This window comes from Megascapheus bottae, chromosome 1, assembly GCF_031878675.1.
Source record: "Megascapheus bottae isolate mThoBot1 chromosome 1, mThoBot2.hap1, whole genome shotgun sequence".
NCBI classification, from domain to species: Eukaryota; Metazoa; Chordata; class Mammalia; order Rodentia; family Geomyidae; genus Megascapheus; species Megascapheus bottae.
Window position 1 is genome coordinate 22,164,276 of NC_143509.1, and position 14,039 is coordinate 22,178,314.

A 14,039-nucleotide genomic window follows, 5' to 3' on the forward strand; every position below is an offset into this window, starting at 1 on the left:
GGACCCGCCGGCTGCCGTGGACTCGGCGGGAGAGGCCACTCAAGTGCGCTTTGGTTCCCACTTCAAACGCTCTTCCCCAGTCGGGGGTTCGACCCATCCCCGCGCTCCAGGTTGGGGAGGCGGCAGGAGGTGAAGCAGAGTCGTCCGCTCGCGGGCACTGCTGGCGGCGGAGGAGCTGCGGGTGGGGCGCTGAGCAGGTGGGTGTTTTGGGGGACCCAGCTGGTTAACATCTTTGGCGGGGTTCATTACGATTATCTTGGGGGGGGCGATGGAGGGTGGGTGGGCAGGACGAGGTTGGGAGGCGTGTGGGGGGAAGGTCTAGGGAGCGAGTCCTTTATTTGCAACCCAGCTACTGGTCCAGCGCCCAGGCTCGGGCGCTCGCCTCCCCGCGGCGCTTTCCAGAGGGGCGGGGGAAAGGGGGGCGCGGAGGGCGGGGTCGTCCAGCCCCGCGCCCAGCCACCGCGCTGTCTCTTTAAGCGCTCCGGAGGGGCCGGGCCGGCGGGCGGCGAGCGCGTTTCCATGGCAGCGGGGCTGCGGGGGCCGCGGGGCCGCGGAGCAGCGGAGTCTCCACTCTCCGCGGCGGAGCTGAGCGGAGCAGCTCGTCCGCTCCGCGCGCCTCCGGGGCTCTCCCCGCGTCTCCTTCGGCTCTCTGGGTCGTCCGTACCGCCCGGCGAGGCCGAGCCGGGGCGGCGCCCTGGACCGGGATTCGAGGCCCGGGGCGGGCGGGCCGTCCTGGGATCCCCGCACACCAACTTCTGCTTGGGCGAGCCCAACTTCGGCACCGGCTTTTGGACTTGGTGGATTCGGAGCGGCGCGCGGCGCGGGGCGGTGGCCTGGGCGGCGTGGCCTGGCCGAGAGGACTTCGCCCGCTGTGGCTTCGCTGCGGTGGCGTTTGGGTGACCGCCAGCTGGCCGCCAGGAAGCGCCCTACCGCTCCGGCCCGGCAGGTGAGTGGCATCCGCGCAGCCCGCCGGGGGCGCGAAGCCGGAGTCCCGCGCGCCCCGGTCCTACGAGCCGCCGTGGGTCCCGCGGGGAGCGAGGGTCCGAGAGTGGGGGAGGGGACGCTGGCTGCCGGGGGTGGGGTCCCCGGGCGGTTCCTGGGGGCTGGCGGTGGGGACCTGGAAGTGGGGTCACCCGTGTGTCTCTGGGGAGCAAACACTAGGACTGCGGGCCGGGCTGTGTGCTTTGCACTCGTGGTACTTTGTGAGCGCCTGACCGATCGCGCCCCTCCGGCGCCAAGTTTGCATGCACGCGTGTGCGTGCGTGCGTGCGTGTGTGTGTGTGTGTGTGTGTGTAAGTGTGGGTTTCCGTTAAAAATCCGGTTCGGAAGTAATCGGTGAACAGCAGTGACACTTTCTCGGCAGGGCTTTCGAAGGCAACCCTGCGCCAGAGTTTCCTGATAGTGTCTGCTCTTTACTGAGCCCCTGCACGTGCGTTTTCTGCCTCCCTTTGGAGAGGCTCGGGCACGTCCCCGCCACGCGTTATTCCACAGGTTTGATGGGAGAGGCGACGTGGGAGCGAGCAGGACGGCGAGCCCCTGCCTTCTGCTTCAGAGCCGTCTCCCTCGGGGAGCCCGGCGGGGTCGGGTAGGCGCCGGGGCGCTGGTGAGGGGCGGCAGGGGTGGGGTGGGTTGGGGGGGGGGCTTGGCTTTGTTTCTAGATGAGGAATGCAGGGGTGGATGTGCTCATTCTTGGTGGAGCACAGTGTAGCACTGAACTCAGGGGAAGTCCTCTCCGACTGCCTGGAGAAGTTTGGGCAGATTTTTGCAACATCCGCAGGATCAACTCCACCCAACAGTCTGAGAGAGAAGCCTGATGCGGTTCTGGGCTTCCGTTTCTGCTCCTGAGCAATCACGCAGAGACACAAGAATGTTTTGAACATTATTTGTTGCCTTGCTGCTCCTCCACTGCTGGTCTGCTTTTCTGAAAGGTGCCTCTTAAGAAAAAACAAAACAGAATGTCTCAGATAATTAAGCAGAACCCCTCCTATTAAAAAATACTGTTTTAAGTTTCATTTTACATTTTCGTGTTTCAGCGCACTGGTGTGAGATTCAGTGTGCTACCTGGTACTAGCACATGTCACTAACTAGCAGTCTTGAGGTGTGGCTGGGATATCACTTCCCTTTCACGCCTGCAGAGTTTGCCAGTGCCAATTTGCAAAAATACAAGGAGTTTCTGTGAATGTGATTGTTCTTGATTGTGCTTATTTGGGAGAAGTGGCTGGTTTGGGCTTTCCAGTCTATCTCGGATAGCTTGTGCATGCATACATCTTCACTTCTTAGAGACTTCTCTCTTATTCTCTCCCCCCCCCCCCAAGCTTGCCCTTTTATCAAGGGCAGGTGTTCAAGTGGAGTCTGGGTTGCCTTAGTAGTGGTTAGTAATGGAAACACCCATGTATTGTCATGTCTTTGGGAAGGCTTTGAGGAATAGCAGGATGGAGCCAGTTCTTTTTACATCACTGAATGGGCTTTACCTCACATTTCAGGGTTGATCCCTCTGTGGAGAAGGCTGAAGGATGACATTGCATTTTTAAAAGTGACTGCCACTGCAGCCAGTTCATTTACTTATCAGGTGAGGTGAAATCAGATATTAAAGACAACATGAAATCTTGAATCATTTTGTAGATATTGTTTATTACCCCAGTGCTTCATTAAGAACCCTCTGAAAGTTCTTGGTACTCTTTAAAATCTGGTAGGGGAAAATCCAATCAAATTTATGTTTAGTCCTTCCTGGTATATGAGTGAATGATAAGTTCTTTACCAGGAACCAAGGATTCTGTGCTGGATTTCTGTGGAAGTGTTTTGCAATTGTTGTGGGCATGTGGAATGAAGCTCTCCATCACACCTGGCTTCCACACACCTGTCCATCTGGTAAATTACACAGAATTCTTCCTGAGATTTTTATTGACCTCTGAGGTCCATTATCAGTGAAAGCAGGCTTCTAATGAGGTGAAAAACACTAATGAGAATTTGTCATCTTACTGACTGGCACTTACAGGTCATTAACACGGGAAAGTGATTTATGTTGCTGATCTTGTACTTGAGCAGATTTGGTGGGCTAGAGGGCAACGGTGTGGTTGATGGTCAGCATGAACATAATGCATTGTGTTCGTGGTACATTCCTCAAAAGGTAAACTCACTTTCAAAATGTCATTAATGAAGCTGAAGATATACGTCAGGGAGTTTTCAGTTCCAATGGCGATCCATCTATCCAGCCAATTTTCATGTGTCGCAAATATTTAGACCTTGGGCAACTGAAGGCTTCTTGAGTGGAAAAATCTGTATTCCACAAAGAGTACACAATTGTCTATTATGAAACTAGACATTGGAAAATATTTGAGTTCTTACATAGAAGCGAGCACACCTCTACAAATGTCCTATTTCATTTAGTTTGGGACATAAGCAGTACGGTCATTCTCGTCTTATGGTGGATACTCAGTTATGTTCACACTCCCCAAATCCACAAGATCTGAGACAAGGCAGTTTGGTTCCACGGCTAGAGTTCTGAACATGTGTAGCATTTTGAGCCATCCAATCTTTATCCTGTTTTTACCAAGTTCTTTTAAATCATCCCAGGCATTGTCAATATTTGGCACCGTCTACCTAGAGGATATTAAAGAAAACTTTCTCTTATGATTAGTGCAACAGCTGTAAGGGACTATTGACATTTGATGCTGACTTGGAATGATAATTACCCATTCTGCAGAAGAATGATCTGAATTTTCTCTGCATTACAGAAAGGCTTCATAAGAAAATTTCCTGATCCTCAGATCTGCAGGCACAAGTGTTCCAATGATCTGCTCGGCGTTAACTAGGAATTGTAAGGGAAGAAACCTCCTTGGCAAGAACTTTATAAGATGCAGAGTTGGACTGGTGGTAGTATTTTGATAAAGGGATATTGAAGAGTTTACTTATGATAATGCCACTCTGCAAATGTTTTCTGAAGGATTAAGGAAGGGGGAAATAAACTCTACCTAGATCTTTGAGACATCAAAGGGAAATGACTAACTGTAATGTACTCTTGTTAAGGTTTATCCTTTGTAATTTACTCTTGTAAATAATTGCATAATCACACAAACAGTAGTAAATAATAACACGAGAAATAGTAAGATCAAACGTTGTTCGTGTCATACCAGAGATAAAACAAGACTGAGCCAGCAGTCTCAACTCATAGAACTTGGAATATTTGGGTTTCTTTCATCCCTGGAAGGGATTTTTAAGGTGTGGCTACTTTGTGTCTCTGTCTCAGCATTCTCCTAAGCTCTGTCAGACACCTCCCATCCCTGCTTCTATGGGACTCATTGTGCTTCTGGTGTGACAGGGTTTAGTCCCTGATAGGCTGGCTCTGTTGGTTCCAGGCAGTGGTGAGACACAATGTTGTGGGAGAAGGGCGTGGCTGGGCAGAATTGCCCACCTAGATGTGGGCTGTGAAACAGACTGGAAGTCTGTCAAGTACGTGGCCTGTCTTTTTAGGCTACATCCCCAGTAATCTATTTCCTCCAGGGAGGCCCCTATCACCTCTATGAAGGGATCAGTCTACTCATTGGGTCAGAGGCTTTAGAATTCAATCACTTCCCCAAAGCTGTACTTTTCAGCATTGTACTGGGGACCAAGCTGTTACAGGTGAAACTGGGGACACTTTATATCCAACCTCCTCCCCCTCCTCTCCCCCCCCCTCCTCCTCCTCCTCCTCCTCTTCCTCCTTTTCTTTTGTACTCCCTTCCTCTACTTCATGAAGAAGCTCAGGGTCAATATGGGAGAAGCAGAGATTTTATGAAGATCCGGTTGATTTGTAAACGAAGCAATTTAAGAAGCAAGGGGAACAATCTGGACTAGTGAAAAGGAGTAACAGAGTGTGGCCTATAGCTCAGAAATTCCTGCAAGATTCTATTTTCTTTTCTTTCTGTTTTATTTATTTAATTTTTTTTTTGTTGGTGATGGAGCTTGAACTCTGGGCCTGGGCACTGTCGCTGAGCCCTTCAGCTCAAGGCTACCACCCTACCCCTGGAGCCATAGCCCCACTTCTGATTTTCTGGTGGTTAATTGAAGGTAAGAGTCTTATAGACTTTCATTCCCCAGGCTGTCTTTGAACCTTGATCCTCAGATCTCAGCTTCCTCAGTAGCGAGGATTATAGGCATGAGCCATTGACAGCCAGATGCTTTTGTTTTTATTCTTCATTTCTTTCCTTTTCCCCCCTTCTCTTTTCTTTTTATACTGGTCCTGGGGCTCAAACTCAGGGCTTGAGCACTATTCTTAATTTTTTTTTTTTTGCTCAAGGCTAGTGCTCTACCACTTGAGCCATAGCTCTACTTCCAGCTTTTTCAGTGCTTAGTTGGAGTCTCATGGACTTTTCTTGTTGAGCTGGTTTTGAATTGCAATCCCCAGATCTCAGCCTCCTGAATAGTTAGAATTACAGGCATGAGCCACTGATGACTGGCTGATTTTACTTTTGTTAAGACAAAGCCTGGAATTGAGTTAGACTGTCAGGATGTTATAAGAAAACTACCAACTGGATTGTTTATAAAGAATTTATTTCTGAAGTCTGGAGCTTGGCAATCTGATATCAAGGCCCTGGAAGATCTAATGTCTTCTGGGACCTATTAAAACTGGTTCACAGAACTGTGTTCTCAAGTGATAGAAGTGGAAAACAGCATTTTGGGTTTATTCTATAATAAAGGCCACTAGTCTCATTTATGGAGACTCCTCTCCCATGACTCCCATGTCCTTCATTCTACCACCATTGACTTGAGATAAGCACCTCAAGAGAAACATTTTAGAGGAAATATTCAGACCTTGGCAAGAGCAAACTAGAGATGTCTGGGGCTGTAAAAATCCATTTTGAAGCATAGACTGTCATCTGATCATTAGTTTAAATTAGTTCAAAAATTACTTTCTCATGTAGATCAATGACATTAATGAACATAAAGTGAACTCAAAAAGTGAAGGGTGTACATGCCTCATGAGTGAATTATTTTCAGCAATTTGTATCCATTAATATCATTAATGCTAATAATAATCACGAAGGGCAAATAATATCATCATCTTTTACTCAGATGAGAGCACTGTGGTCTAGACAGGTAACTTATCTGAGGATGCTTAGGCTGTGAAGAGGTGGAATGAATTTTGGATGGACTCAGAAGAATTGTGTCTCAACAAACTTGTGCTAACGTTTCTTTTTTTTCTTTTTTCTTTTGGTTCTCTTTTTAACCCAGCATCTGCTTTCTGTTTTCTTCCTCCATCCCTCCCTCCTCTTTCCTTTCTTTTTCTTTCCTTCTTTACTCTCTTAATGTATATTAACTGTGTAAGGGGGATTTCCATGTGGTGTCTCTTGTGGTATGTTTACATATGTACATAATATATTTTTATCATACCCTCTATCATGCTGTTTTTTCTTTATGTTTTCCTGCCATGCTATTATACAATCCAATAGTCTCTCCTTTTTATATTCATGTCATCCCTACCCCAGTTTTCTGTCTAAATTGTATGTATGAGGGAAGAGATGTAATATTTGTCTTTCTGAGTATGGCTTATTTCATAATGCAAGCAACAAAATTTCATATCCCACATTTTCTGTTGCATATCCCACATTTTCTGTTGTAGGCACTTACATTTATTCCATTACTTACCTGTTGTGAATAGTGCTGCAGTAAACATAGGGGCCAAGCTATATCTGTTTTATGCTCCCTTATAGTCCTTAAATATGTCAGAATGACTAGTACAGTCTGTTTTTAATTCTGTTTTTAACTTTTTTGAACCTCTCTGTTGACTTCCTAATTACAGTTCCCAGTATCCTCACACATATTGGTAGTTGTTTGGGTTCTTGACGATGGCCATTCTGGCTATGGTGAAATGGCATCTCAATATTATTTTGTTTAATTCATCTGTAGCTAAGGACATTGAATATTTCTTCATGCCTTTATTTGGCATTTGTAAATTTTTGAGAAGTATATGTTTGATTTATTTGTTTGTCACTTGGGCTATGTGTTCCTTTGGTAGTTCATTCTTAATCTCTTTATATATTCTAGAGGTTAATTCCTTGACGGACAACCAGCTTTTAAAGATTTTTCTCTCTTTCTGTAGTCTGTCTGGTCATTATTTCCTATGATGAGCAGAAGCTTTTTAATTTGATGGGATCTCCTTTGTCAGTTCTTGCTCTTTTGCCTGATCTATTGGAGACTATTTTCTTTAATAGGTAGGAGCAGATTGAAACTAGATGAGTATAGGTTCAGTGAGTTTACCCAAAGGATTGTGTTCAAATTCCCAGTGTTTATCTTTTCTCCTTTGACACCAAAATCAAATCAGTAAGAGAGTTGGTTAATATGTGGCTGATTTCGTTTTGTCACTTCATCCAACAAACATTTATTCAGTGTCAAGTACTCCACTAGACTTTGAGGATCCAGAAGAGAGAAAGATGATTCTCTTTCCTTAGGTAACACAGAATTCAGAGGGAGGGAGATAATTCGGCCAGACTGAAGCTTACAGTTGCAAAATTTCAAGCCAGTGAGAAAGAAGACTGGAAGCAGCAGTAGATGAATTTAGCAGAGTCCAGATGCATAGTTCATTGGGTTTGTATACCAGGGCTTCCGACACTGCAGAGGGACCTGACGGACTCAGTGTGCATTCTTGCTTGGTCAAGGATCCACTCTGATCTGTCACCACTCTCAACTCATTTGTGCCTGGGCCAACAAGACACTGGAGTAACCTATAAACAGAGGAGTTTGCGGTTTTTGTGTCAAGAATGGGTTGGCGAGAGATGAAGCCATAGTTGAGAAGTTTTATCTGTAGTTGAGGAGAGGCGGCACAGTGAGAAATGGTTGTAGTGAGGATAGGAAGGAAGAGATGGGAAAAATGATGATGAAGTGGAGGTGCTGAATGTGAGGAGAGTGGATGACTCGAGTATAGCCACATGAAATTCAGAAACATGAGGGAAAAGGTGACCTTGGAAGAGAAAAGCCAGGTAGAGGACTCTGTGGCACTTATGTGTCTGAGGGATTTCAATGGAAGACTTTCTGGAACAGCTTTTCATCACCATCAGGGAAGTTCAATAGTGTTCGCCCCAGGTTTTGAGGTTGACATTATGGAAGATAAGGAGAAAAGACTCATGAGGAAGGGAACCTGGAAACTCTGTGTGTGTGTGTGTGTGTGTGTGTGTGTGTGTGTGTGTGTGTGTGTGTGTGTGTGCTGTTGCTTGAACTAAAGGCCTCATGTGCTTGCTTTGCTTTTTCGCTCAAGACTGGTATTCTACCACTTGATGAACACTCTACTTCTGATGTTTTGCTGGTTAATTGGGTATAACAGTGTTGTAGATGTATCTGCCCCGTCTGGCTTTCAACCGTGATCCTCAGATCTTAACCTCCTGAATAGTTAGAACTACAGGCATCAGTCATTGGCATCTGGCCTATAATCCAGAAACTACTAGAGGAGCGAGGATAGAGGAGCAGTTTGAGAAACTGAAAAGAGGAATGCATGAGACTACACAAGGCATGAGGGGAGGTGGAGAAAGCAGGGTGTTGTGAGGTGGACAGTGTCACTCATGAAAAGTGATTGACTAAAGAGACCCAAAGGTGAGAACATTGTTCTACTGAGAATGCAGCTTGCACAGCACTGCTCGGGGTCACTAAGACCAAAGTGGAGGCTACCATGAAGGAGCTTCATGTTCCTTCTATAGAACCAGACAATGGCTGTCAGGCACAACCGCCCCCTCAACAAGATTCTCCAGCCAGAAATGCAGAGAACTTTCCTCTGAATTACCACAGCAGAATTGCTCACACGTGGGCTGAAGCCAGAGTCCACATGCATCCATCAAGGCATTTGCCTTGGACCTGAAGAGCTAACAATGCTGGGTGAAGCTACCATTCAGGACTGTGAGATGGTAGTGAAGATTGACAAAACAGACCAAAGCATGACTGTAATCCTAGATTGTGAGGAGACTGAGATCAGAGGATCTCAATTTGAAGCCAACCTGGGCAGGTAAGGCTGTGAAACTCAACTTAATCTTAGTACCAAAAAGCTGCAAGTGGATATGTGTCTCAAATGGCAGAGCACCAATCCTGAATGAAACAGTTAAGGCACAGTGCCCAGGCAGTCAGTTCAAGGCTCAATATCAACAAAAATACAAAAGAGAAGGAAATCATGGTGGCAGTGGAGGTAAGCTTGGGACTGGGGTCGAAGAAAGAAAATAGCACAGGCCAGGCAGGCTGTGGAGCATAGACTGGCAAGGGCTGTATCTTCTGGGGCTGACAAACACCTGTAGGAGCAGGACTGGCATTGCCCTGTCTGCTGCAATAGAGTTCTAGGGTCCCCACGTCATCGCCCTGGGTAATTCCCTGCCTCTTCCTGCCCAGTCTTCCTGGCCCATCTCTCAGATCCAGTGCTGGATTTACCTGTTTCTTTCCCTAGGAGTGATTTTTGTCTCTGTCACAGCAATTGAAACTGACTTTTATATGTTATGGGTGACATGGGTGTCTGGAGATCTTTCCTTTCTTAATAACAAGTCTTTTTGATAACCACGTGGTAATGATGTGGACATGTTGAGAATCAGTAAAGACATTAACAGTCACAGCTTTATGACATCAATTCCATCCGCATAAATGACGCTGCTTGTCAAGGCATGATCTGGAAAATGTCTTCTGCCTCTCTTCAGCAGACTGTTTTCAGTGGTGCTTAATGTTACTCCTGGGTGACATGGCTAATTAAGGATTGACAGTAATTGTGAGCTTCAGTGGGTTTTACTCTTGAGGGAAGAGGCAATCCTCCGGAGGTGTGAGCTTCCTTTGCTTTCAATTAGTAAGAAAACTATCTTTATAGTGTAGTTGTAGGGCCTATGGATTTTTGTTATGGTGTTATGGGTGTAGTTGGCATATCAAAGTAAATGTGAAGTTCTAATGTATGATTTGCAGTTCAGACTGTCCTGTTTGCTTGAATTTTTCTAATAGGAGAGATCATAGATGTCCTCTCTGTATAATAAAATAGCCAGTTAGTTAATAGATATGTTCACTAGATAGAAAATCATCTGTATCTGTACAGATGAGCTTCAACTCAACATGTCAGCTCGTGAGTACAATGCATCTTGATCATCGTTAACGCTTGCATTATTTTTCCCCATCTCCCCTGACCCCGCCCATTCTTTCATTTTAGCCAGCTCCATTATCACATATCCATGTTCAATATGACTGCTTTTCCTCAGTCTTCCTTTCTGTCTATTTGTCTATAGCTTTCCCCTTCACCTCCTCCCCACTGGACCACTGGATAACACATATTCCTCTTTTTTTTTTGTCGGTTGTGGTGAGCTCTTTAGCTCAAAGCTTCTGCCCTACCCCTTGAGCCAAAGCCCCACTTCCCCTTTTCTGGTGGTTAATTGTAGATAAGAGTCTCATGGACTTTAATGCCTGGGCTGGCTTTGAACCGAGATCCTCAAATCTCAGCCTCCTGAGTAACTAGGATTATAGGTGTGAGTCACCATTCCCAGCTCACATATTCCATTTTTTACAACTATAAGTTGTTCAAAGACTTACACTATTGAAATTCTTCCCTGCACATAGCATGTTTGTGTATGAGTGCATATAATATTTTATTTGTAACTCATACCTCCCTAATTGCTGGAGAGAAAAATTATCTCATAATAAAAAATAATAGTCAAATCCTGCTGCATCTTGATTATGGAGTTTAAACAAATTTTGGCTCTGAAAGCTTTCAGAGTCCAAAAACAGATAAGAAAACAATTCTCAGCATGAATAAACTGGGGCTGTATGTTGACATCAAAAATTTATTTTCCAATGCGTTTCACAGTTTACTCATGCTGAGAACAACTTCTTATCTTTTGAACTTTTGAACTCTCTGTGTATTGGAATGGGCAAAACTGAACATGACTTTCCTTTAACTGTGCTGGAATGCCAAATACAAAATAAAATGAGTAGAAACTCAAGACACAGCAATGCACATCGGCCAATTATGTGATAACTACCAGTATGTACACTCATCTTTTGGCATGTAGATGCAATACTGGAATGAATTTGGATCCAGAAAATACCATTCATGCGTAGGAGCCATTCACATCACACAAATGTATTTCTTGGATTGTTTGGGAAGCTGGTCTTACTTGAATTCAACTATCAGTAACAAGTCTGGGCTCGGACACAGCTCAGTCAGTAGTCTTCTATCATAAGACTGTACACAGTAGATACTCCACATTTTAATTGTTTCACTGCTAAAGGTGTACTCAGGGCCACATTTAAAGAGCTCAGGTTCATTGAAATGTAAGGGACTAGAGAGCTGCTAGCCATGTCTAATGCACTACCTATGGCGTTGAAGGCTATACTAGTTGGTGGGGGTTCACTAAGTCACTGGGGTTCACTGAAGTACTATCACTGTATAGCTAAATATGCTCAAAGGTAAAGGGTTTCAATCCCAAATGTTTTATATTCCTTTTCAGCATGTTTTTCTGTGGCTCTTTCTTTCCTTGTGGCCAATCATTTCAACAGCTAGGTTCCCATTTCTTTGAGAGCTAAGTGTAAAGGCAAACATTATTGTTGAATGCAAACCAGTTTCTGATGCTAAGCTTTGATGCCTCATACCTGTAATCCTAGCTGTTGAGAAGACTGATATTTGTGGATCAAGACGCAAAGTCAGTTCAGGCAGGTAAGTCTTCCAGACTCTTATCTCCAGTTAACCAGCAAAGAAAAACTAAAAGTGGATCATGGCTCAAGTGGTAGAGTGCCAGCCTCGAGTGAAAAGGCCTAGTGTGTGGAAGGCCCTGTGTTCAATCCGCAGTACCAATGAATCCGCAGTATCTCCATACCCAACACGCCCCTACCCCCAAAATTTAGTAATCCATTTGCACCTTACATTTTTATATTTCACATCCTTTTGGTCTCTTATTATGCGCACGCATGCACACGCGTGCGCGCGCGCACGCACACACACACACACACACACACACACACACAATTACCTAACAGGAAGTTAAAGTATTTGTGAACATGCAAGCTCCTTTTGTGACTGTCCTAAAAGTTAGCTGTCCCAATTGAAATACTAATGGTATCATAGCTACTGTAATTCATCATTTATTTCTTACAACATTGGAGTAGGTTCTAAGATGCATGTGCTTCTGGGATGATCTAACCTTAACATTGTCTTATTTGACTTATTCAAGGCAAATATTTAGCATTCCCTCATTAATGTAGAGCAGTGCTCTTCTAAGATAGTAGCTCTCCTTTGCCTCTAGGTCATGAGAAGCCCTTTCTAGTAAAAAGAAGTAGTTGAGTGACATATATATATATATATATATGTTTTTTTTCTCTAAAGAACATTTCTATCCAGGCATGCATAGCTTGTGCCTATAGTCCTAGCTTCTCAGGAAGCTGATATCTTCCGAATCAGGTGCAGACCCAATCCAGGAACAAAAGCCTCCAAGATTCATCTTCAATGAACATCCAAAACAAAATAATAAGTGGAGCTCTGGCTCTACAGTGCCAGCTTTGAGTTCCAGCCCTAGTTTGGGCAGATACGCACACACACACACACACACACACACACACACACACACACAGGAACATTCCTAATCATAACAAAACCCAACCATCTGGGTAAAGAGGTGAAGATTAATGTCAAATTGATCCAAAACCTTCCATGCCAATAAACTGCACTAAAAACCAGTTTGATGTACATTGTGTCACGATGACTTGTGATTGGAGGCTAAGATTCTATTTGTCCTTGGATTTGGCAACCTACTACAATGCAGACCATATCAAACCATAAGAACTGAAAGGATGAGGTCACTCTAAAACTCCGTGCCTTCTGTGTGTGAGGCCCCCAAATCGTGATGTGAAATGAGCATGTAGGATGGTTTTTGAAACTGCCTCCTAAGCATGTTACCCATGGTGTGTGGTAGTTTTCCAGGGCTCTACTTTGGTTTTCAAATCCATGCTATGGACACAGGGCAAGAAAGTCTGGCAGGTAGTAGCAAAATCTCTGGAGGCATCTGATAGTACCAGTTTTTCCACACTACACCAGCACATGAGGCTTTGTGAAATGCTCTCTTGTACTGCAGTTATGTTCTTAAATATCTCTCTCTCTCTCTCTCTCTCTCTCTCTCTCTCTCTCTCTCTCTCTCTCTCTCTCTCTCTCTCTCTCTCTCTCTCTCTCTCCTCTCTCTTCTCTCTCTAAGTTGTACTATTAGGATCTATTGACCATATTTGCATTTTTTGTCGGTCATGGGACTTGAACTCAGGGCCTGGGCACTGTTCTTGAGCTGTTCCACTCAACGCTAGTGTTCTACTACTTTGAGCCACAGCACCACTTGTACAGATCTCAGCCTCTTGAGTAGCTGGGATTATAGGAATGAGCCACCAGCGCCCTGGCATAAGAGATTTTGAGGACATTTTCATCTTGAAATACTGGAACTCTTTACCTAGCAGTTTAGTATGTCCTTTCCCCCCAATGTTAGAACCAAAATTCTAGTTTTTTTTTTCTGTTGAGGTTAGCGACTTTAGCAAAGGAATTATACAATAATTTTATTTCGATTTTGGGGTGGTTCCCAAGTAACATACTTGAAAGTTTACCCGGACTGTAGCATGTGGCAAGTTTTTCTTTCGCTTGAACAGCTGGATTTTTGATTCTATGTTGAAGTTCTCTTCTTCACTATCTGTAGGTGAACATTTTGGGCTACTGATAATCTCTTGCGCATTTTGGAGAGTGTGGATGTGAACTTGTGTATGCAAACACCCCTGTTCATTTCAATCTTTCTCAGTTCTTCTAGATACAGTCTTAGAAGTCGGATTGCTGCTTTCTAGAGCATTTCTATTTTTAATGGCATGCCCATCTTGTTTTCCACAGTAGCTCTGCAGTTTTATGATCTCTGAGAGATATATTCTAGGGGTTTTAGCTTCTCCTCATTCAGGTAAATGGGTTGTCAAAAATATTTGGTAGAATTAGGTATATTTGGCATGCATGCCATGTTTCAAAAATAGGCCTGTTGTGGAATAACTAGATCAACCTCGTTTCTCTACACTTTTGTAAAATGGAAATCAAAAAATTGACAAAA

At 44.6% G+C, this 14,039-nt stretch overlaps 1 pseudogene; it reads left to right on the forward strand.

Moving 5' to 3' along the window:
* Window positions 1-268: 268 nt before the first annotated feature.
* LOC150068502 (uncharacterized) overlaps window positions 269-14,039 on the forward strand; it is a 473,749-nt pseudogene continuing 459,978 nt past the window's right edge.